Source organism: Rhinatrema bivittatum, chromosome 5, assembly GCF_901001135.1.
Source record: "Rhinatrema bivittatum chromosome 5, aRhiBiv1.1, whole genome shotgun sequence".
NCBI classification, from domain to species: domain Eukaryota; kingdom Metazoa; phylum Chordata; class Amphibia; order Gymnophiona; family Rhinatrematidae; genus Rhinatrema; species Rhinatrema bivittatum.
Genome location: NC_042619.1, coordinates 267,428,264 through 267,451,818, shown reverse-complemented (window position 1 = coordinate 267,451,818; position 23,555 = coordinate 267,428,264). Strand labels below are relative to the sequence as shown.

The window sequence follows — 23,555 nt, the reverse complement described above, 5'->3', positions numbered from 1 at the left end:
TATTCCAATAGTTAACTTTGCCCCAATACTTTTAAAAAAGACAATGTCCCAAGCAAAAACTTACTGATTCCTTTCCGCCACCAGCAAGGTGATCCTCTCCTCTCAGTGCTATTTCACACCTAGCTGCTATTAATATCTGAGGCTTTTTGATGCATCATCTATTGGTACATTGGGAAGGAAGATATTTGGATCCCAGTCCATTCTTACTTTTGTGATCTCTAGTATAATTCTCTGAACCATCCTCCAGAAAAGAGCAGTATAATCACAAACCCACCCTCTGTGCCCCATGGTGCCCACTTTTCCACACTCTCTACAACACCTGACTTGTGCTTATGTATTTTTTTTTTTGTTTGGATGGTGTGCATTTTCTGCTAAATAGGCTGAAATGGAAGTTCTTGCTATTCATCATCTCACTTCCTCCCAATTGTCTTCTAACTCATTTCTCTAATTTCCTATCTGCATAGCAGCTTTAACATACAATATTTCCATAATAGTTTTGCCTTTTGTGAAAACCTATTCTATACTCTAAGTAATGCTTCAACTGCAAATAAACAATCAGCATTTACCACTTGATATTTTTTATTCAATGCTGTAAAGTCTAACATTCCATTTTTGTCTATAACTTGGGCTATTTATAATATGTGCGCTGGCTGCTGCATTCTGTGGCTGGTCGCACTCACCCAGCGCGGCTTCGGTTCAGTTTCGACCCCTCTTGCAGCAGCGGAGAGCTGCTGCCAGCGATGAACTTCTCCGTAGCTCAGGGTTGCTGTTCAGTCTGCCTGCTGACGCCCGACCCCACCGGTGCACGTGCGCCTCTCCACTGTTCTTAAAGGGACCGTGGCAGGAAAGTTCCCTCGGCATCTTCTGATGACGTCAGTACTTCTGGCTATTAAAGCCCGCTCCTACTTGCAATGCTTTGCCTCAGCAACAGGTTGTGCTCCTTGTGGGTAGCTAGTTGTCTGTTGCTGTCTCCTCCTGGATTGCTTCTCTGGTCTTGGTTTGGATTGTTCTGGACTTCATTTGGATTGCTGCCTGCCCTGACTACTAGTACGCTCCTGGAGTTTATTGGATCTCTGCCTGCCAAATTCTGGTATGTCTAGGGCTCCGTTGGACTGCTGCCTGCCCCAACTCCTGGTACGGTCTTGGACTTAGCTGGATTGCCGCCTGCCCTGACTTCTGATTTGTTCTAGACTTCATTGGCTTGCTGCCTCGTGGAGTTATTCTCTGGAGACTTGCTCCTAAGTCCAGCCGGCCCCGGTACCCAAGGGCTCAACCTGCAGGGAACGAGGGCTGGTACTGGTGAAAGTCCTGTTGGGTCTCCACATTGGTCAGCTCCACCTACCAACGAGAATCTGCAAGGCCTCCTTCCTGCAATTAGTGACAACCTTATCTCAGACCCAGGGTCCACCTTCGTAACAATTTACCATTCCATTTTTGTCTGTAACTTGGACTATTTATCTTTTGAATACACTCATATTTTCCCAGGTGGAAAATCCCTATTGGGGCAAATTTTCAGAGTTATGTGTGTAAAAATTAGCATGTAAGTACAAGGATGGTTAACTTGCAAACCAGTGTGTGCACCAGCATGCACCCAGGGATGCAGCCATTTTATAACTTGCATGCGTGTATGCACGCATGTTCTAAAACAGCCTGGCCGCATGCACACGTGTGAAAATTTTAAGTGGGTGCGCAAATCCCATTTCTACTGTATATGTTGGAGCATTTTAAAAGGGGTGTGTGTGCCCATGCCATTGCCAGTTTCATCAGTTCACCCAGTTAACAGCTCAGTTCAGGAAATGCAAATTAAGAGCTCTAGATTTATTCACCAGAAATTCTAAGCACTTTTTAAAATTAATAGCATCCAAAATAGAGGCAGATCTAAATTTCAGGTTCAATAAATGATCAGTTTCAAGATTGTTGAGCAGTGGCCTGTTCTTTGACATAATCGAGAGACAAAGAAAATCATCCAGCTTTTTCCTAACAGTTTTTTTCCCAAAAGCAGTAATGCCTGCCACACATCTTCGAGCCCGATGTTTGTAGGTCTCTGCAGAACCTTAAAACTGGCTCCTGGATTACTAGTAGTCATGATCATCCACAGACTCTGTGCTGGAGGAGGATTGCAATCTTCAGGACAGAGTGACTGCCACCTCAGGCTGAACCACCGCTGTTCCATTTCCAGCAATGAGTGTTGCACCTGAATTTCTTTGCCTTAAGGTTCCAAAAAAATATCTGTGGAATAGTTGTCAGCTGAGAAGGACTGGGAACAGCAGACTTCTGAAATCAGCCTCTTTGCTTAATCGTATTGAGAAAAAGAAAATAGAGGCAAGTGAGTCAGAAATCAAGTTCCAGTGCTGGATACAAAAGAAAACTTTACCCAGGGGTGTGCCCCTTAGGCATGTGGCTTCAGCGTCCTGGCGGTGGTGTGCCACAAGGCGCCTCCTTTTATGGAAGCCTTGGGCTCCTCCAGATGATGTCACCACATGGGGGAAGGGAGACCAAGCAGCCAAGATGTTCCAGAAGGATAATCAGCAGCAGGGAACCTCAGGAGAATCCTTTGTGCCAAACTGTTTTAATTTATGATGAAAAAATAAAGTCTTCTAGAACTTTGCGCTCAATCTCCATTCCATCAGAGCCAGAGAGGACAACTTTGGATGAAGAAGAGTTCTATTGTACTGAATAGATAGGGAGACATTGGTAGAGGAATAGGCTGATATATTGATAATCTTTGGAGCCATGGAAACCATGGTTGGCATGGACAATAAGGATTATATTGGCCTTGTCCTCTTTATCAGAGGAATTGGAGGAAAGGCATTATTAGGCTTTCTGTCCATGGAATGACAAATGCATCCGGATCTAGTATCTTGGAGCAATGCATCAGTGTATGAATGGTGCTACAAAAAAAAAGATTCACTTGCAGAATCCCCAAAGTTTGTTATATTTTCTAACGTGTTGTCGTGAAGCGTCCATGCGCGTGATTGAGGATATCAACTTAGGGTATCTGCTAGGATGTTTTTGCCCTCAATATGTGTGGAAAAGATAAATATTTTTCTTTGTACTGCTCAAGACCATATCTTAACAGAAAAACTAAAACCTTCCTAACTATAAAAATGGACAGAACAGAAAACATTTTTAAAGAGTATTTTTATATTTTGTAAAAATTGTTTATGGAGAAGGTTGTTAAGGCAGGGGAGAAAGTCTGATACTTCACTTTCAATGCATATTCATCACAACTCTCTGCTTCAACGGTAGGGGGAATGAAGAAAAGTGGATCTATATACAGACAACAACCAACAAGGACTTAATTACATAGTCTGGGTAAACAAATAAGCATGGGTGTAGCTTGCTTATTGCGGCGGTTACTACCCCACCTAATTAAGCTAGATATTTCACTTAGATGCAGTTCCAACACTGCTCTCCACATTAATGGTGGGGGTGGAAGGGAAATAGAACCAAAAGATTACTAAGAGCCAAGAGTAACAAGTATGAGAAAAAAAAAGTGCAAAACTTGCTGGGCAGACTGGATGGGCCGTTTGGTCGTCTTCTGCCGTCATTTCTATGTTTCATATAAGGTTTGCACTGCTACCTTCCAGTAATCAGTACCATAGCATTTTTTTAATCATTAACCACCAACCTCCTTTCAACAATTTTTGTTTTGAAAATTTATTTTTATTAGAAAAAATTATTCTTTAAGCACTTAAAAATGTGTGCATATTCAATTCGCTAATAAAATATATTCATATCCATAGTCTCTTTCAATATCTAAGCTTTCAAATGGTGTTAACTACTATTATTGAATATCCAGGCTTTTACACGGTATCAATAACACAGCCCATTTTTCAAAGCACGGCATCAAACACTTATAACATAAAAGCGTACTGCCCTCCCAACGAGGCCACGTTTCAGACAAAAGTCTTTTGTCAGGGGATGTTGTTCTTCTCAAGCTGTGCCGATAACTTGTGCCGATAGATGACTTGTCTCCATGGCGAAAAGGCTGCACTGGATTGGCTTTAAATGGTGATCATTCCTTATATTTATTTCATGTGACCTGGAATCAACCAATAAGATTTGAAAAACTTCATCATCCAATCACAATAAAGTGGGAGCAACACAATCCAATGGTGATGGTGAAAGCAAAAGTGCCATCCCATGCACTCACAATAATATAAATATAAGGCTATTATAACAAAGATGTCCAATCTAATTCTTCATTCATACCCGCCGGGGCTACTGTATTTAATGTATAAATCCAAAAAGCCTCATGATCATCTAAACATGATATTACATCATCTCCATGAATAGTAATTGATATTTGTTCTCTGACAGTCCATTAGAACATAAGAACATAAGAAAATGCCATACTGGGTCAGACCAAGGGTCCATCAAGCCCAGCATCCTGTTTCCAACAGTGGCCAATCCAGGCCATAAGAACCTGGCAAGTACCCAAAAACTAAGTCTATTCCATGTAACCATTGCTAATGGCAGTGGCTATTCTCTAAGTGAACTTAATAGCAGGTAATGGACTTCTCCTCCAAGAACTTATCCAATCCTTTTTTAAACACAGCTATACTAACTGCACGAACCACATTCTCTGGCAACAAATTCCAGAGTTTAATTGTGCGTTGAGTAAAAAAGAACTTTCTCCGATTAGTTTTAAATGTGCCCCATGCTAACTTCATGGAGTGTCCCCTAGTCCTATCTACTATCCGAAAGAGTAAATAACCGATTCACATCTACCCGTTCTAGACCTCTCATGATTTTAAACACCTCTATCATATCCCCCCTCAGTCATCTCTTCTCCAAGCTGAAAAGTCCTAACCTCTTTAGTCTTTCCTCATAGGGGAGTTGTTCCATTCCCCTTATCATTTTGGTAGCCCTTCTCTGTACCTTCTCCATCGCAATTATATCTTTTTTGAGATGCGGCGACCAGAATTGTACACAGTATTCAAGGTGCGGTCTCACCATGGAGCGATACAGAGGCATTATGACATTTTCCGTTTTATTCATCATTCCTTTTCTAATAATTCCCAACATTCTGTTTGCTTTTTTGACTGCCGCAGCACACTGAACCGACGATTTCAATGTGTTATCCACTATGACACCTAGATCTCTTTCTTGGGTTGTAGCACCTAATATGGAACCCAACATCGTGTAATTATAGCATGGGTTATTTTTCCCTATATGCATCACCTTGCACTTATCCACATTAAATTTCATCTGCCATTTGGATGCCCAATTTTCCAGTCTCACAAGGTCTTCCTGCAATTTATCACAATCTGCTTGTGATTTAACTACTCTGCACAATTTTGTGTCATCTGCAAATTTGATTATCTCACTCGTCGTATTTCTTTCCAGATCATTTATAAATATATTGAACAGTAAGGGTCCCAATACAGATCCCTGAGGCACTCCACTGTCCACTCCCTTCCACTGAGAAAATTGCCCATTTAATCCTACTCTCTGTTTCCTGTCTTTTAGCCAGTTTGCAATCCACGAAAGGACATCGCCACCTATCCCATGACTTTTTACTTTTCCTAGAAGCCTCTCATGAGGAACTTTGTCAAACGCCTTCTGAAAATCCAAGTATACTATATCTACCGGTTCACCTTTATCCACATGTTTATTAACTCCTTCAAAAAAGTGAAGCAGATTTGTGAGGCAAGACTTGCCCTGGGTAAAGCCAGTAGTTCTTCAAATGTGTGCAGTAAGTTTGGTTGTTTTTAATTGGGATTTATGTTCAATTAACCATACCCTTATGGATTGCGATGTGCGCCCCACATATACCTTCGGGCACGGACATACGATCGCATATATTACATTGGAGAGACAATTTGCATACGTTTTTCTTTTAATTCTATATCCCATTATAGGATCTTGCCAAACTCTGCCCTCTATAGTATTATGGCACAAGCTACAGGTTCCACACTTGAAACGGCCACCTTCTTCCGAAGTTAAAGACTCTAACAAATGAGAATGTACCACTTCATCCTTTATATTTGGGCCGTGAGAAGTTAATAAGGGGCATTCTTGAAATGTCTCATATAAGGTCACAATGTTCCAGAGTCGATCGATGCCGCAATAACAGCCACCGCAGTAGTCTGCTTTAATAAGTAAACTAAAGATTGTTCTTTGACGGGTTTATACTGCAACAGGGTTTTGTCAGTCAGTTAACTTGGCCTGTTTATAGGCCCAACTAATAGCTTTTTGAGGATACCCACATGTACGAAATCTTGCAGTCAAAACATTAGCTTGCCGGTTGAATTCCTCTGTCTCTCAGCATATTTGTCTAATCCGAAAAACCTGACTTACCGGCAAGCTCATTTTAAAAGATCGTGAATGACTGAAATCGCAATAAATTGTTTTTGTCTGAGGGTTTACGGTAAACAGTCATACTAAATTGTCCATCCTGCAATGAAACTAGAACATCTAAAAATGTGCTGTAAATTTTGATCTAATATATTAATCCATTCACAAACGTCTTTAAGCAACCCCTCTGATCCTGTCTACAAAAGGAAAATATTGTCTACATATCGATACCCTCCAGCAATAAATTGCCACCATTATGAACTGTATATGTAATCCTTTGAAAGTTGCTACATTTAAATTAGTTACTGCAGGTACCAAAGGTAAAACCATTGGAATCCCACAGATCTGATGAAAACATTTAATTAATTAATTAATTAATTAATATATTTTTATATACCGACATTCGATCGAGATATCACATCAGTTTACAAATGAACAATAACAAATAAGGCAGAGTCTGCTTATTTTTTACATTGTAACATGTTAACTTGGAAGAAGAATTAAGGCTATACATTTATAGCATAGGATTATAACATGGGATATTTATAACATAGGATATTTATACATTTATAACATAGGATTATAATAAAGATTATAATATAGGATTATAATATTCTGACATTATAAAATAGGAATAAAATAGGGGAACGATCTCCATGTAGCACTATGGAACAATGTGATATTTTAGGAGGAGAGGGAAAGGATAACAATAAGAATCTACATAGGGGCATGAAATGGAACAAAGGATGAGAGACATTTGTGGTTAGAAAATTAGCTGGATGTCTGGGGAGGGGGAGAGAAGAGAGGGGTGGGAGAACGGGAGAAGGCAAGGGGTAGAGCAGGGCCCGGGCAGGAGGAAGGGTTATGTGTTTGGCGGGATGGCTTTTCTGAAGAGCCAGGTTTTGAGTTGTTTCTTGAAGATTTGCGTGGAAGGTTCATTTCTGAGGAGGGGTGGGAGGGAGTTCCATAAGGTGGGGCCGGTTACAAAAATGGCTTGCTTTCTGGTTGAGGAGAGGTGCACTGCTTTGGAGTTGGGAACAGTGAGGAGACCGGTATCAGAGGATCTGAAGGATCTTTGGGGGTGTAGGGTCGAATGGCGTCGTTTAGCCAGTTCATCTCAATGTTATTTATTTTTTTGTGGATGAGGTGAGGGCTTTATATTGGATTCTTTAGTTGATGGGAAGCCAGTGTAGTGCTATGAGTGTGGGGATGATGTGGTTGCATTTATTTATATTCATGATGGATCTGGCAGCGGCATTTTGCAGTACCTGCAGGGGTTTGATGAAGGATTCGGGGAGGCCGAGGAGTACTGAATTACAGTAATCAAGTTTGGAGAAAATTATTGTTTGTAGGACAGTTCGATAATCCTGGGTATGGAGAAGTGGTTTAAGCTTTTTGAGTGTTTGTAGTTTAAAGAAACTGTCTTTCACTAAGTTCGAGATGTGGTTTTTGAGGGAGAGTCATTGTCAATAGTCACTCCTAGATTTTTTGTTTTTTCAGTAAATTGCGGTTCTTTGTTTTTGATGGTTTCGTTGTTGAGGAGGGTTGTAGGGTGATTGTTTGAAATATGTAGGATTTCGGTTTTGTTTTGGTTGAGGCAGAGGGATAGTTGTGATAATAGAAGAGTAATTTCATGCTGAGTTGGTTTCCAAATGTTTTAAAGCATGTTTGATATTTTATTTATGGGGAGAAATATTTGTATGTCGTCGGCGTATACAAAGTGGGCGATGTTTGCTTCAGAGAGGAATTTGCATAGTGGGAGAAGGTAATGTTGAAAAGGGTGGGAAGAGAGGGATGATCCTTGTGGGACACCATGTGTAAGTGGTATTTGGGATGATTCTGATGTATTTGTCTTATGGCAGTGGTTTCTCAACCCTGTCCTGGGGAACCCCCCCAGCCAGTCGGGTTTTCATGATATCCACATGAATATGCATGAGAGAAAATTGCATGCTATGGAGGCAGTGTATGCAATTTTCTCTCATGCGTATTCATTGTGGATATCCTGAAAACCCGACTGGCTGGGGGGATCCCCAGGACAGGGTTGAGAACCACTGCTTTATGGTGAAGGATCTGCCAGAGAGATATGATTCAAAGCATTTGATTGTGGTGTCTCGTAGTCTGATTTCTTTGAGTCTGATCAGGAGTGTATTGTGGTTAATGGTATCGAAAGCAGCGGAGATGTCGAGGAGCATCAAGAGGTAGGATTGGCCTCGGTCAGGGTGATGAGGAGGGTTTCAGTGCTGAAAAGTTTTCTGAAGCCGTGTTGAGCAGGTCGCAGGATGTTATGGTTTTCTAGGTGATCTGTGAGTTGGTTGTTGACTGTTTTTTCGAGAATCTTGGCTAGGAATGGGAGGTTGGATACTGGTCTGTAGTTTGTTGGGTCGGATTTGTCAAGTTGAGGTTTTTTGAGGATGGGTTTGACCAGAGCATTTTTGAGTTTGTCGGGGAAAATTCCTTGTTCAAGTGACAGGTTGATAATGTCAGTTATGGGTTTGGAGATGATCTTGCTAATGAGTTTTAAGGTTTTGATGGGGATGGGGTCAAGTGGGTGGGAGGCGGGTTTAGTTTTACTAATGTTTTCTATTTCTGTTGTTGCTACAGTGTGGAATTGAGTCCAAGCGAGGTTATTTGATGGTTGTTCGTTGGTGTCTTGGCAGACTGGTGGAATCTTGGCGATGATATTGTTGACCTTGTTTCTGAAGAATTGCGCTAAGCTTTCGCTGGTGATGGCAGGGGGTGTAGTGAAAGAGTCATTTTGGAATGGGTTGGTTAGATCTGAGACGTACGAGAGAGGGTTCCAGGGGTTGAACTGATATTCATGCATCTTTGTGAGTAGAAGTTCGCTTTGCAATGTTGAGTTCCGTGGTGTACATGTGGAGTAGAGTTCTGTATTTGGTCTTTCAGATCTGGTGTTGGGTTTCTTCTCCATTTTTTCTCGGCTTGTCTTAGGGATCGTTTTGCGTTTTTGAGTTCGGGGGTTGTACCAGGGGATTTGTGCTTGTAGTGGTTTTGATTTCTTTTCTTATGGTGGGGCATAATGATTTGGCTATATCAGCATTGATGGATATCCAGGAGTTCGTGGCGGAGTTGGCATTGATTTTGCTGAGGGTCTTTAGAGCTTCCGGAAGAAAAAGAAAATCGCGAGGTCTTCACTGGAGCATGGTTTGGTGAATTCAATGACGTGCTTGTTTTGGTTTTGTTGAGGGGAGTTGAGTTTCGCTTGGATGAGGCTGTGGTCGGACCATGGAATTGGGGTGGTTGAGGGTGGATCAATAGTGTGGATTTTGTTGTGGTGAAGATTAAGACAAGAGTATGGCCGGATTTGTGGGTGGGAGAGTTGATGATTGAGTAATCCAAGGCTGTCATGGTGGAGAGTAGATGTTCGCAAGTGGGTGAGAGGGGGGTGGAGTCTATATGGAGATTGAAGTCCCCTAGGATAATGGCTGGCTTCTGCATGTTGATGTGTGTGGTTATGGTTTCAATAAGGGGGGGAGAGGTTATGCTGGAGGAGTCCAGGGGGAGTACAGAGTAGAAGGATTTGCAGGTTTTTGGATTTGAAGAGGCTGATCTCGAAGGGAGGGGGGTAAGTGCACTGTGCTGGACGAGAAATTGTTTTTTGTGTGCTAAGAAAAGCAGGCTGCTTCCTTTTCTTTTTGGTCTGGGTATAGAGAATATGTTGTAGGAGTTTCTGGGTAGTTGGTTGAGGAGGACAGTGTCGGTACTCTTCAGCCAAGATTCAGTGATGCAGAAGATGTCAGGTAGAGAGTCATGGAGCAGGTCATGTATGATGGGTATTTTCTTGGTGACAGATTGGGCATTTACTAGGAGTAGGGTGAGAATGGTTAGTGTTGATCGGAGAATGTTATGGTTTAAAGGGATGGTGGTGAGGCGTCTGTTTGGGAGGAAGTTGAGTAAGATGGGGCGGTGTTGGGAGCGGTAGGAGAGTTTGGTAATGTTGCATGGGGTAGCCATAGCGGATGGGGGTGTGAGGTTACTGGAGTGAGGCTTTTGAAGGGGGGAAGGTAGGTATGCTTGAGAACTGGATTTGCTTATGCCTATTACTGAGGAAGGGAAGGCCGGTGGGGGGGGGGCAGCACATCCATGTCTGAGGCCTTGCCCCGGTAGGTGTGCGCTGGTAGCGCTGTTTAGGGTCCCTCTGATGTCGGGTCTAGTGTTCTCCTGTTAGGTCTGGTCTGTCTGTTTTGATCCAAACAGAAAATAATTGAACAACACTACCTGAGTTAAATCCACTAATAACTGAGATGATATTTGTTGTACTCCTATCCATTCTAGTAGAATATCTTTTACCACCTGAAATGCCATTTGTTGAGGGATATTTGTTCACAGTGCCTTAATGTTCATAGTCACCAGACATATTGTATTATTTTTAAGGTGGCACGCCTGTAATATGGATTTATTTATTTAAGGTTTTTTTATACCGGCATTCATGAAAATTCATGAAATTTTTTATACCGGCATTCATGGATAAAAAGTGCACCGTGTCTTTAACAGAAGACTTTGATTGTTGCACATAAGGTTACAAAAAATGATCAACAAATACTGCCGGCGGTTCTAACATTGCCCCATTTAATGACACTATGGGGTTATAAAATCCATGCATGCATGTGCGTGCAGCCCGCGACTTGTGTGCGTTGGGGGGGGGGGGGGGGGGGTGGGTGGAATTTTACAAAGCAAAGTGCGGCTTCCCCAGTTCCCTCCCAGTCCGCTCCAATTAAAAAGTGGACCCTATACCCCTATCTAACATTCCTACCTTTTCCCTTCTCCTCTCAGACCACTATCCCCTACCTACTAGTTTTTTGTTTTTTTTTCTACTTATTTCAACTTTGTAGTTGAAGTAACCTTCACTCGCATGCTGGCACATGCTTCCCTGGGACAGCGGCTAATGCACTGTCCCGGCCCACCCCTCACCCAGACCGTGCCCCCCAGTCCACTGCTTAGGAGAGGCCCAGAACTTCTGCACGTATCAGGGTTTACGCGCCTGGCCGGGCCCATTGTAAAATGTGCATGGCACGTGCGAGGCCCGGCCACACAAGTAAACCTTGAAATTTATGTGCGTAGGCTTTTTAAAATCCGGGCATATGGGTCCAATGGGTGATGAAATCATACTTTTGTGAATTTTTGGTACTGAACAACTAGTAGGCCTGCGTGGATGGACCAACAATAAACACCTTCTTTCCTTCTCAGTCAAACAGATAGCAGACTGTACAATCCTCTTAATTCTTTCCTGTAATTTAACTGTTGGATTGGATGGTAACGGATGATAACATTTGTTCATTCAAATGCAACAACATAGTGTCTACATATTGTTGACGATCCTGTACCACCACTGCACCCCCTTCATCAGCTGGTTTAATAATTACATTGGATGATCTAGCTAAAGATTTTAATGCCTTGCTTTGTTCCTGTGACAATTATGATGCCATTTTTCTTTCTTGGTTTCATACTGCATTAAATCTTGCAATACTAACTGATGGAAGGTGCGAATATCTTGACAGCTTCTCAACATAGTGTCGGGAACCCATGCCTCCTTATTATGTAATACATGGCCATAATATTGTCTGTCTGAATTTGGAGAGTTCTTCCCTTTATGAATGATTTGAAAGCCATCAGAACTTTGAAAAAAGCTTTCATCTTGAGCAAATTTTATTCCCTTGTGTTCCATGTTACTACTGGGTGTGCTCCCTAAGCATAAGAGGATGCATCCATGGTCAATGTTATCTGAATTTGAGGAGGGTGAAACAAACTCTGCAGTAGACTGCATGGTTAAATTCATACATCAGATCTTCCAAAAGTTGGGGCATTATTGGTATCCTTTGGGAAAGTGGTTGAAAATGCTGATTCCAGTGTTTTTTTAGGCACCACTGTGGGAACTACATGTGTAGCTGTGTAAATGGGGTTATATGCATAGTAGCTGCCATGTGCCCTAACAGCTCCATAAATTTCCTTGCTGGCACAGATGTGTGGTTGAGAAGTTCACCTATTAATGAGCAAAGGTTGGTCATTTTTTGGAAAAAAAGGCTTTTCCTTTCTGAGTATTTAACCAAGCCTCTATGATTTCCAAACATGGAGTAGGAGATAAGTGAGCTTTTTTGTAATTCAGAACAAACCCCAGAACAACAAGAGTCTGAATTGTGACAGCCAATAGTCTAAGTAAGGAAGCACTAACAGTTTTCCTCAGATGAGCTATCACCACTACTAGGCATTTAGAAAAATATCTTGGGGCTGCTAAAAGTCTAAAGGGTAGAGCTTTTTACTGGTAATGGATGTTCTCTATCATGAATCTCAGGCATTTCCTGTGAATTGGATGAATGAGAATGTTTGTATAAGCATTCTTATGATCTAATGAAGCTAACAAGTCTAGCTCCATAAAAGGATAGTGGATAATTTATTCATTTGAATTTCTATTTTACCCATTTAATGTCCTTAAATTCAGAATTAGCATCCTCCTGAATTTTGGGGAATTGTAAAGTACCTGAATTTATTTATTTATTTTTAACTTTTATATGCCGAAGTTTCCTGTATAGAATACATTATCACACCGGTTTATATAAGAACTAAACTGTCGCCAAGGGCGAGTACAAAGAACATGAGATACAAATAACTTATATTATTATAGTGTGAACAAGAACCTAGCGTTAGGATTATAAATGGTGGGAGAGTTACAACGGGGTAAAGAGCATAATACATATAGAACGAAAAGCCAAAAGGTTAATAAATATAAAGGATACTTAAGGGCTTATTGTGTGAGCAATAGGCTTAAAGGTCTATATACATGAATTTCAGTCGAGGTAAGAGAGTAATGTATTTGAGCAAGAGTAGTTTGAGGCTCTGGCTCAAAGGGTAAATAGGGAGCTAAAGGATGCGGGAGAAAGGTCACTGAAGGCGGGATGACTCAGGGTCGGGCAGCTAGTGCGTTGCTGTGCGTGAGGTGATAGAACTGGGGAAAAGAAAAGGATTGGGGAAGTCATTAGCAGGACCAGTGGAGCCTCTGTGGTCAATTATCTCTCTGGAAGGCTTGACTGAACAGCCATGTTTTGAGTTTCTTTTTGAAGACCAGAGGGCAGGTTCATGTCGTAGGTCAGGCAGGAGCCGAGTTCCAGAGAGGGGGACCAGCTGTGGACATGGCTCGTTTCCTTAGCGAGATTTTAGCGGGTGGGGGTGTATAAAGTGTCTCTGTATGCATTTCTGATCGGTCTGTTCGAGATGTGTGGCCGTAATTGGTAGCTTAGATTGAGGGGGGAGATATTATGCAAGGCCTTGTGTATCAACATGAGAACTTTGAAGAGAATCCTGTATTTGATTGGAAGCCAGTGAAGATACTGAAGGATAGGTGTGATGTGTTCTCTTTTGTTAGCATTGGTAAGGATCCTGGCCGCTGCATTCTGGACCGTCTGAAGAGGCTTGATGGTGTTCGCAGGGAGGCCCAAGTAGGAGTGAGTTGCAGTAATCAATTTTGGACAGGTTGATAGATTGGAGCACCAAGCGGAAATCACAGAGGTGTAGGAGTGGTTTGAGTTTTCTTAGAACCTGCAATTTAAAGAAGCATTCTTTGGTGGTGTTATTTACGAATCTTTTTAAGTTCATCTGGCTGTCCAGAAGAACGCCTAGGTCTCTCACATGAGGTGAGTGATTAATGAATGTTTGGCTAGTTGGGAAGAACTTGGGGAGTTAAGCAGGACTTTGTTGTTGTCAAGCGCTATGAGCAGGATCTCGATCTTGTTGGTGTTGAGTACCAGGTTGAGGCTTGAGAGGAGAAGGATGATAGATTGGAGGCAGCTATTCCAGTGTGACCATGTTTTTTGAAGAGACTCTGTGATCGGGATGAGAAACTGGATGTCATCAGCATAGAGATAGTGCGTTAACTTTAGGTTGGCAAGTAACTGGCAGAGCGGGAGAAGGTAGATGTTGAATAACGTAGGTGATAGTGATGATGCCTGTGGGACTCCCAGGTTAGATCTGATTGGATGGGATTCTTTATTATTGATCCTCACCTTGAAGAACCTGTTTTCTAGGAAAGAGTGGAACCAATTAAGAGCTGTTCCCTTGATGCCAATGTCTGAAAGCCGCTGTAGTAAGATAGAGAGGTTTACGGTGTCAAAAGCCGCAGAGAGGTCCAGAAGAGCGAGTAAGTAGGGTTGACCTTTTTCCAGATTTAGGAGGATGGTATCAGAGAGAGAGGTAAGTAATGATTCCGTGTTTAGCGCTTTGCGGAAGCCAAATTGTGATGGTGCAAGAATATCATTTTCTTCGAGGTATTCAGATAGTTGTTTATTTAGAATTTTTAATGAATTACATTTTTTAATGAATTAAAATCCCTGACTCTTTCTGCACTGAGAACTAGCTCTATGGCTTTTGTTGACAGAAGAGATGTTATCATCTGTTTTATTATGAACAGCTGTTCTCTAAGAATACCAGTAGATGTGTGGGAAGACTTGGGTAACAGATTTTGGAAATTTAAATAGTAAACGCTTTAGATTTTTATTACCGATTGATGGGTACTAATCAAAGCCCACTGTTGATAAAAATGCTGTATTCTTCACCCCACTAGAAGGGGTTTGTTGTTAAAATCCTTGTACTTTATTTTAACTTGGTTGTGGGATTGCTTTTGTTTGAGATGTCTATTATACACAAACTGGGTTGTGCCGGTTGAAGGAAACTTTGATAAAATGAGAAAAATAGTTAGGAAAAAACTGAAAAAAGCAGCTACAATGGTAAAAAGTGTGCAGGAGACGTGGACATGGTTAAAAATACCATCCTAAAAGAACAGTCCAGATGTATTCCACACATTAAGAAAGGTGGAAGGAATGCAAAATAATTACCGGCATGGTTAAAAGGTGAGGTAAAAGAGGCTATTTTAGCCAAAAGATCTTCATTCAAAAATTGGAGGAAGGACCCAACAGAAGAAAACAGGATAAAGCACAAGTGTTGGCCAGTTAAATGTAAGACATTGATTAGACAGGCTAAGAGAGAATTTGAAAAGAAGTTGGCCGTAGAGGCAAAACTCACAGTATAAATGTTTTTAAATATATCCGAAGCAGAAAGCTTGCGAGGATCAGTTGGACAGATAGATGATCGAGGGGTTAAAGGGGCACTTAGAGAAGATAAGGCCACTGCGGAAAGATTAAACGATTTCTTTTCTTCAGTGTTTACTGAAGAGGATGTTCGGGAGATACCTGTTACGGAGGTTTTCATGGGTAATGATTCAGATGCATTGAACCAAATCACGGTGAACCTATAAGATGTGGTAGGCCTAACTGACAAACTGAAGAGTAGTAAATCACCTGGACCAGATGGTATACACCCCAGGGTTCTGAAGGAACTAAAAAATGAAATTTCAGACCTATTAGTTAAAATTTGTAACTTATCATTAAAATCATCCATTGTACCTAAGACTGAAGGGTGACTAATGTAATCCCAATATTTAAAAAGGGCTCCAGGGGTGATCCGGGAAACTACAGACCAGTTAGCATGACTTCAATGCCAGGAAAAATAGTGGAAAGTGTTCTAAGGATTAAAATCACAGAACATATAGAAAGAGGTTCTGGAAGCCAAATTTAGGCTCTTAGGTAGAAAGATTAAATCCAGAACCTCCAGGGTAGCATTCTCTGAAATGCTCCATGTTCCACGCGCAGGTCACCAGAGGCAGGCAGAGCTACGGAGTCTCAATGCATGGATGAGACGATGGTGCAAGGAAGAGGGATTCAGTTTTGTTAGGAACTGGGGAACCTTTTGGGGAAGGGGGAGTCTCTTCCGAAGGGATGGGCTCCACCTTAACCAGGGTGGAACCAGACTGCTGGCGCTAACCTTTAAAAAGGAGATAGAGCAGCTTTTAAACTAGAACAAAGGGGAAAGCCGACAGTCGCTCAGCAGCGCATGGTTCGGAGAGATGTATCTTTAAAGGATACTAATGATGCATTAGAATTAGGGCATCCCGACAGTGAGGTTCCAATAATTAGAAAAGTAGTCCAAGTGCCTGTAACTAAAAACTCACCTGAGCTAAAAAATTCTAACTTATCCCTATCAATTAAAAAGCAGAATAAAAATACAAACAAAAAACAAACTTTGAAATGTTTGTCTGCTAATGCCAGAAGTCTAAGAAGTAAGATGGGAGAATTAGAATGTATAGCAGTAAATGATGACATAGACTTAATTGGCATCTCAGAGACATGGTGGAAAGAGGATAACCAATGGGACAGTGCTATACCGGGGTACAAATTATATCGCAATGACAGAGAGGAGCAGTCGGGAGGAAGTGTGGCGCTTTATGTCCGGGATGGCATAGAGTCCAACAGGATAAACATCCTGCATGAGACTAAATACAAAATTGAATCTTTATGGGTAGAAATCCCTTGTGTATCAGGGAAGACTACAGTGATAGGGGTATACTACCGTCCACCTGTTCAAGATGGTGAGATGGACAGTGAAATGCTAAGAGAAATTAAGGCAGCTAACCAAATTGGTAGTGCAGTAATAATGGGAGACTTCAATTACCCCAATATAGACTGGGTAAATGTATCATCGGGCCACGCTAGAGAGATAACGTTCCTGGATGGAATAAATGATAGCTTTATGGAGCAATTGGTTCAGGAACAGACGAGAGAGGGAGCAATTTTAGATCTAATTCTCAGTGGAGCACAGGACTTGGTGAGAGAGGTAACGGTGGTGGGGCCGCTTGGCAATAGTGATCATAATATGATCAAATTTGATTTAATGACTGGAAAAGGAACAGTGTGCAAATCCAAGGCTCTCGTGCTAAACTTTCAAAAGGGAAACTTTGATAAAATGAGAAAAATTGTTAGAAAAAAACTGAAAGGAGCAGCTACAAAAGTAAAAAATGTCCAAGAGGCGTGGTCATTGTTGAAAAATACCATTCTAGAAGCACAGTCCAGATGTATTCCACACATTAAGAAAGGTGGAAAGAAGGCAAAACGATTACCGGCATGGTTAAAAGGGGAGGTGAAAGAAGCTATTTTAGCCAAAAGATCTTCATTCAAAAATTGGAAGAAGGATCCAACAGAAGAAAATAGGATAAAGCATAAACATTGGCAAGTTAAATGTAAGACATTGATAAGACAGGCTAAGAGAGAATTTGAAAAGAAGTTGGCTGTAGAGGCAAAAACTCACAGTAAAAACTTTTTTAAATATATCCGAAGCAGAAAGCCTGTGAGGGAGTCAGTTGGACCGTTAGATGATCGAGGGGTTAAAGGGGCACTTAGAGAAGATAAGGCCATCGCGGAAAGATTAAATGATTTCTTTGCTTCGGTGTTTACTGAAGAGGATGTTGGGGAGGTACCCGTAATGGAGAAGGTTTTCATGGGTAATGATTCAGATGGACTGAATCAAATCACGGTGAACCTAGAAGATGTGGTAGGCCTGATTGACAAACTGAAGAGTAGTAAATCACCTGGACCGGATGGTATACACCCCAGAGTTCTGAAGGAACTAAAAAATGAAATTTCAGACCTATTAGTAAAATTTGTAACTTATCATTAAAATCATCCATTGTACCTGAAGACTGGAGGATAGCAAATGTAACCCCAATATTTAAAAAGGGCTCCAGGGGCGATCCGGGAAACTACAGACCGGTTAGCCTGACTTCAGTGCCAGGAAAAATAGTGTAAAGTGTTCTAAACATCAAAATCACAGAACATATAGAAAGACATGGTTTAATGGAACAAAGTCAGCATGGCTTTACCCAGGGCAAGTCTTGCCTCACAAATCTGCTTCACTTTTTTGAAGGAGTTAATAAACATGTGGATAAAGGTGAACCGGTAGATATAGTATACTTGGATTTTCAGAAGGCGTTTGACAAAGTTCCTCATGAGAGGCTTCTAGGAAAAGTAAAAAGTCATGGGATAGGTGGCGATGTCCTTTCGTGGATTGCAAACTGGCTAAAAGACAGGAAACAGAGAGTAGGATTAAATGGGCAATTTTCTCAGTGGAAGGGAGTGGACAGTGGAGTGCCTCAGGGATCTGTATTGGGACCCTTACTGTTCAATATATTTATAAATGATCTGGAAAGAAATACGACGAGTGAGATAATCAAATTTGCAGATGACACAAAATTGTTCAGAGTAGTTAAATCACAAGCAGATTGTGATAAATTGCAGGAAGACCTTGTGAGACTGGAAAATTGGGCATCCAAATGGCAGATGAAATTTAATGTGGATAAGTGCAAGGTGATGCATATAGGGAAAAATAACCCATGCTATAATTACACGATGTTGGGTTCCATATTAGGTGCTACAACCCAAGAAAGAGATCTAGGTGTCATAGTGGATAACACATTGAAATCGTCGGTTCAGTGTGCTGCTGCAGTCAAAAAAGCAAACAGAATGTTGGGAATTATTAGAAAAGGAATGATGAATAAAACGGAAAATGTCATAATGCCTCTTTATCGCTCCATGGTGAGACCGCACCTTGAATACTGTGTACAATTCTGGTCGCCGCATCTCAAAAAAGATATAATTGCGATGGAGAAGGTACAGAGAAGGGCTACCAAAATGATAAGGGGAATGGAACAACTCCCCTATGAGGAAAGACTAAAGAGGTTAGGACTTTTCAGCTTGGAGAAGAGACGACTGAGGGGGGATATGATAGAGGTGTTTAAAATCATGAGAGGTCTAGAACGGGTAGATGTGAATCGGTTATTTACTCTTTCGGATAGTAGAAAGACTAGGGGGCACTCCATGAAGTTAGCATGGGGCACATTTAAAACTAATCGGAGAAAGTTCTTTTTTACTCAACGCACAATTAAACTCTGGAATTTGTTGCCAGAGAATGTGGTTCGTGCAGTTAGTATAGCTGTGTTTAAAAAGGATTGGATAAGTTCTTGGAGGAGAAGTCCATTACCTGCTATTGAGTTCACTTAGAGAATAGCCACTGCCATTAGCAATGGTTACATGGAATAGACTTAGTTTTTGGGTACTTGCCAGGTTCTTATGGCCTGGATTGGCCACTGTTGGAAACAGGATGCTGGGCTTGATGGACCCTTGGTCTGACCCAGTATGGCATTTTCTTATGTTCTTATAATGGAACAAAGTCAGCATGGATTTACCCAAGGCAAGTCTTGCCTCACAAGTCTGCTTCACTTTTTTGAAGGGGTTAATAAACATGTAAATAAAGGTGAACTTGTAGATGTAGTGATTTGGATTTTCAGAAGGCATTTGACAAAGTTCCTCATGCGAGGCTTTTAAGAAAAGTAAAAAGTCATGGGATAGGTGGCGATGTCCTTTCGTGGATAACAAACTGATTAAAAGACAGGAAACAGAGAGTAGGATTAAATGGACTATTTTCACAGTGGAAAAGGGTAAATAGTGGAGTACCTCAACAATCTGTACTAGGACCCTTGCTTTTCAATATATTTATAAATGATCAGGAAAGGAATACGATGAGTGAGATAATCAAATCTGCAGATGATACAAAATTATTCAGAGCAGTTAAATCACAATCAGATCGTGATATATTGCAAGAGGACCTTGCAAGACTAGAAAATTGGGGATCGAAATGGCAGATGAAATTTAATGAGGATAAGTGCAAAGTGTAGTTACACGATGTTAGGTTCCATATTAGGAGCTACTACCCTGGAAATAGATCTAGGCATCATAATGGATAATTCTGTAGTTACACAATGTTAGGTTCCATATTAGGAGCTACCACCCTGGAAAGAGACTGCCATTTTGACTGCCAATCAAAAATGGCGCCGATGGCCCAATAAAACAAAACAAAACCCACCCGACCCTTTAAAGATGACCCCTTAGCTTCTCCCACCCTCCCGATCCATGCTCCTACCATGTGACAGGGGCCAGCCAATGGCACGGATACCCTGTCACATGGTAAGGGCAAAGGGCCTTCGGCGCCATCTTTATGATTAGCAGCCGACGGCCCGAGAACGGGAGATCGCTCCCTGGATCACTACTAGACCACTAGGTAATTTTAAAATGTTTTGGGGGGATCGGGAGGGTGGGAGAAGCTAAGGGGTCATCTTTAAAGGGTCGGGTGGTTTTTTTTTTTTTTATCGGGCCATTGGCGCCATTTTTGAGTGGCAGCCAAAATGGCGCCGAGGGCTCGAGAGCGGGAAATCGGTCCCCGCGCCCCCACTGGACCACCAGGTACTCGTAAAAAGTTTTGGGGGGGTTCGGGGGGGGGTGGGGGAAGGTAAGGGATTAGTTTTATAGGGTTGGGGTGGGTTTAGGGGTTGTATTGGTATGCCGGTTTTCCCGCCCTCTCCCCAAATAACTCCCGTTAGTGGACACTAACGGGAGTAACGCTTTTTCACGATAAATCGTGAAAATTTCTATTGTATTGCGCACTGTAACGAGTTTTGACGATTTAAAAAATATCGGATTTTTTTAAAATCGTCAAAAAATGATTCACATCCCTAATAGCCACTGCTATTACTAGCATCAGTAGCATGGTATATACTTAGTTTTTGGGTACTTGCCAGGTACTTTTAGCCTGGATTGGCCACTGTTGGAAACAGGATGCTGGGCTTGATGGACCCTTGGTCTGACCCAGTATGACAATTTCTTAAGTAGACTGGAAAACTTTATACTCATACTACATAGTAATTTACATACTTTCTCTAGAGGGATATGAGAATACATGTGATTTCTTTGCTTTCTGCAATGCAGATTCCACCAGTACTGAGTCATGTGGTAACTGTATCCTGTCATGACATGGGCATTCTTTTAACTTGTATTTAAGGTCAATCTTTCTTGCCACTGGAGAAACAGAAAGTGGCGTAGACCAATTTCATTTGGAGATTTTCCAAGCTTTCTGAACTCATACTGCAGATAGTGGTTTTGCAGCTTTGATGTATTTGAGAACCCCCAAAATATTCTTCTGTCAGATCTGATTTGTCATGAACTGAGAAAGGGACTGAATCTACCATTTTTTGAATGAAAAATTGGTATGAAAGATCCTCCAGAGATGTGTTACACCTTTCTGTTTCTGGATAAACTTTGAAATACCTAGAGATTTCAGGAATTCATAAGCATCTGAGTTAGAATCTGAATCTCCTATTTTAAATGGAGAACTGGATTCTATTTAAGATGTTTCTTCTTCTCTCAACCTTTGATAGGATGGAATTGGCGAACATGACTATTTATTTATTTATTTTTTAGAGTTTTCTAAAACAGGAGAGGATTGTTTTTGATTTGATGGAAAATCCTTCATGTAATGTTTTATAAAGGCATGCCACATTCTCTGTATGAATAGATAACTCTCCTCATTTAGTGGAAATTGAAATAACTCTCCTCATTTAGTGGAAATTGAAATGATATTGTATCTTATTCAAGTATTAGAATAGAAAGAGACCAAGCTGTGAAACCTGAAATTAGCTTGCAGAGAGGTACTCTGTCTTGATTCTTTTCAATGAACACGTTTCTATCCCTGCTGAAGCTTTGTTAAGCGAAACATCGGTTGTGTTGGGCTTACTTTAAAGTTAAACATGAGGACTGTTGGAATTATTTTACATACATTAAAAAAAAAACTGTCTTGAAAATTATGTTTCTCTTTAATAGTTTAAAATTAGTTCTCTTTAATAGTTTTCCTGTATACTAGTGTTAATGTATTCTGCCTTGAGGCGACTGTTTTAATGTATTTCCGCCCTGGAGGTGACTGTTCAGTTCCTTGTAAACCGGTGCGATATGTATTCTTTACAGGAACATCGGTATATAAAAATAAAAAATAAATAAATAAATGTTTAAATACCATCACTAGACAAGTTGGATGATCAAACTGACCCGACTGTTCAGGCTCTTGGGCACACTGACAGGCTTGCTGACACCTTCTATCTAAATTTAATAGGAACTGCTGACTAGAAAGATTTATTATTGTTTGTGGTTTTCCCTCATTTTGTTTTTTGATATTTCATTGGGGTCACCTTGGGCTCTCTGTGGGAATTTTGATTCTTTATGCACCATACTGCACTCTTTGGACTTTGGCGCCAATAGCCTCGGCACTTGTACTAGTGACTTTGTGTCTGGCTTTGGTGCAAATGATGATTTTGGTCAGATATGGATGGCACTACCAGTGTCGGTGTGAAGTCACTCGATGCTATCTTTGGTTCTGACATAAGCTTTGATGCCATGGAAGATACAGACAATGGTGCTGAAGTGATTTCACATCTTGATGGCTCCTTGTGCTCTGAAGGAGATGGTGTTCTATATTTATAGGACTGAGAGGAAGAGGAAGACCCTTTACTTTTGTGCCTTAAAGATTTTCGGCTTTTTCTTTTTGAGAGGCTCTAGTCTTTTTTGCTCTAAGGCTGCTCTTTCCTCTGGAGAAGAGGCTTCTGAGAAAAGCTTAAGTTGCCTGTATCTTAAAGCCTTGGGTGACATCTTAGCACAGGCCTCACAATTTGAAGTATCACAATTATGGCTTAGACACCTGAGCTGTATCTTGTACCACATTCTACATTTTTCAAAAGGTTTCCCAGAAATGTTATTTTCCTGAGGAGCCTCAGACAAAACACACATCAAAAATAAAGTAAAGAAGAATGAATAAGCCAAAAAACACAAATGGGAGACTTGAAGTTCGAATTAACAAACAGCCCGATCCAGTAAAGTCCGTGGGAGAGCGGACTAACGCCCGCTCTCCCGGCGCGCGCACCGGCCCCTCGCCGGTGCGCGCGATCCAGTATTTAAATTAGGCGACGCGGTGCAAACGAGGAAAAGGAGGCGCTAGGGACACTAGCGCGTCCCTAGCGCCTCCTTTTGGCCTGGAGCGGCGGCTGTCAGCGGGTTTGACAGCCGACGCTCAATTTTGCCGGCGTCGGTTCTCGAGCCCGCTGACAGCCATGGGCTCGGAAACCGGACGCCGGCAAAATTGAGCGTCCGGTTTTCGGCCCGACAGTCGCGGGCCGAATTCAAATTTTTTTTTTTTTTTTTTTAACTTTTTTTTACTTTTGGGGACCTCCGACTTAATATCGCTATGATATTAAGTCGGAGGGTGCACAGAAAAGCAGTTTTTACTGCTTTTCTGTGTACTTCCCTGGCGCCGGAAGAAATTAGCGCCGACCTTTGGGCGGCGCTAATTTCTTAGAGTAAAATGTGCGGCTTGGCTGTACATTTTACTTACTGGATCGCTCGGGAATACCTAATAGGGCCATCAACATGCATTTGCATGTTGAGGGCGCTATTAGGTGCCGCGGGTGGGCCGCGTGTTTTCCTCCCCTTACTGAATAAGGGGTAAGGGAAAACACGCGTCCAGAGCAGGGTGACAGTGCG

At 41.6% G+C, this 23,555-nt stretch overlaps 1 protein-coding gene across 11 annotated transcripts in view; it reads right to left on the bottom strand.

Moving 5' to 3' along the window:
- FIGLA (folliculogenesis specific bHLH transcription factor) overlaps window positions 1-23,555 on the bottom strand; it is a 246,549-nt gene that overhangs the window by 38,948 nt on the left and 184,046 nt on the right. For 7 of the 11 annotated variants that reach the window (XM_029603979.1, XM_029603974.1, XM_029603975.1 and 4 more), the window contains one exon: window positions 3,656-4,045. The exons of the other annotated variants lie outside the window; for them this stretch is intronic. The gene's annotated coding sequence lies outside the window, so the exon portion shown is untranslated. Of the gene's footprint in view, window positions 1-3,655; window positions 4,046-23,555 lie in introns of those variants that run through there. 11 annotated transcript variants of the gene reach the window in all.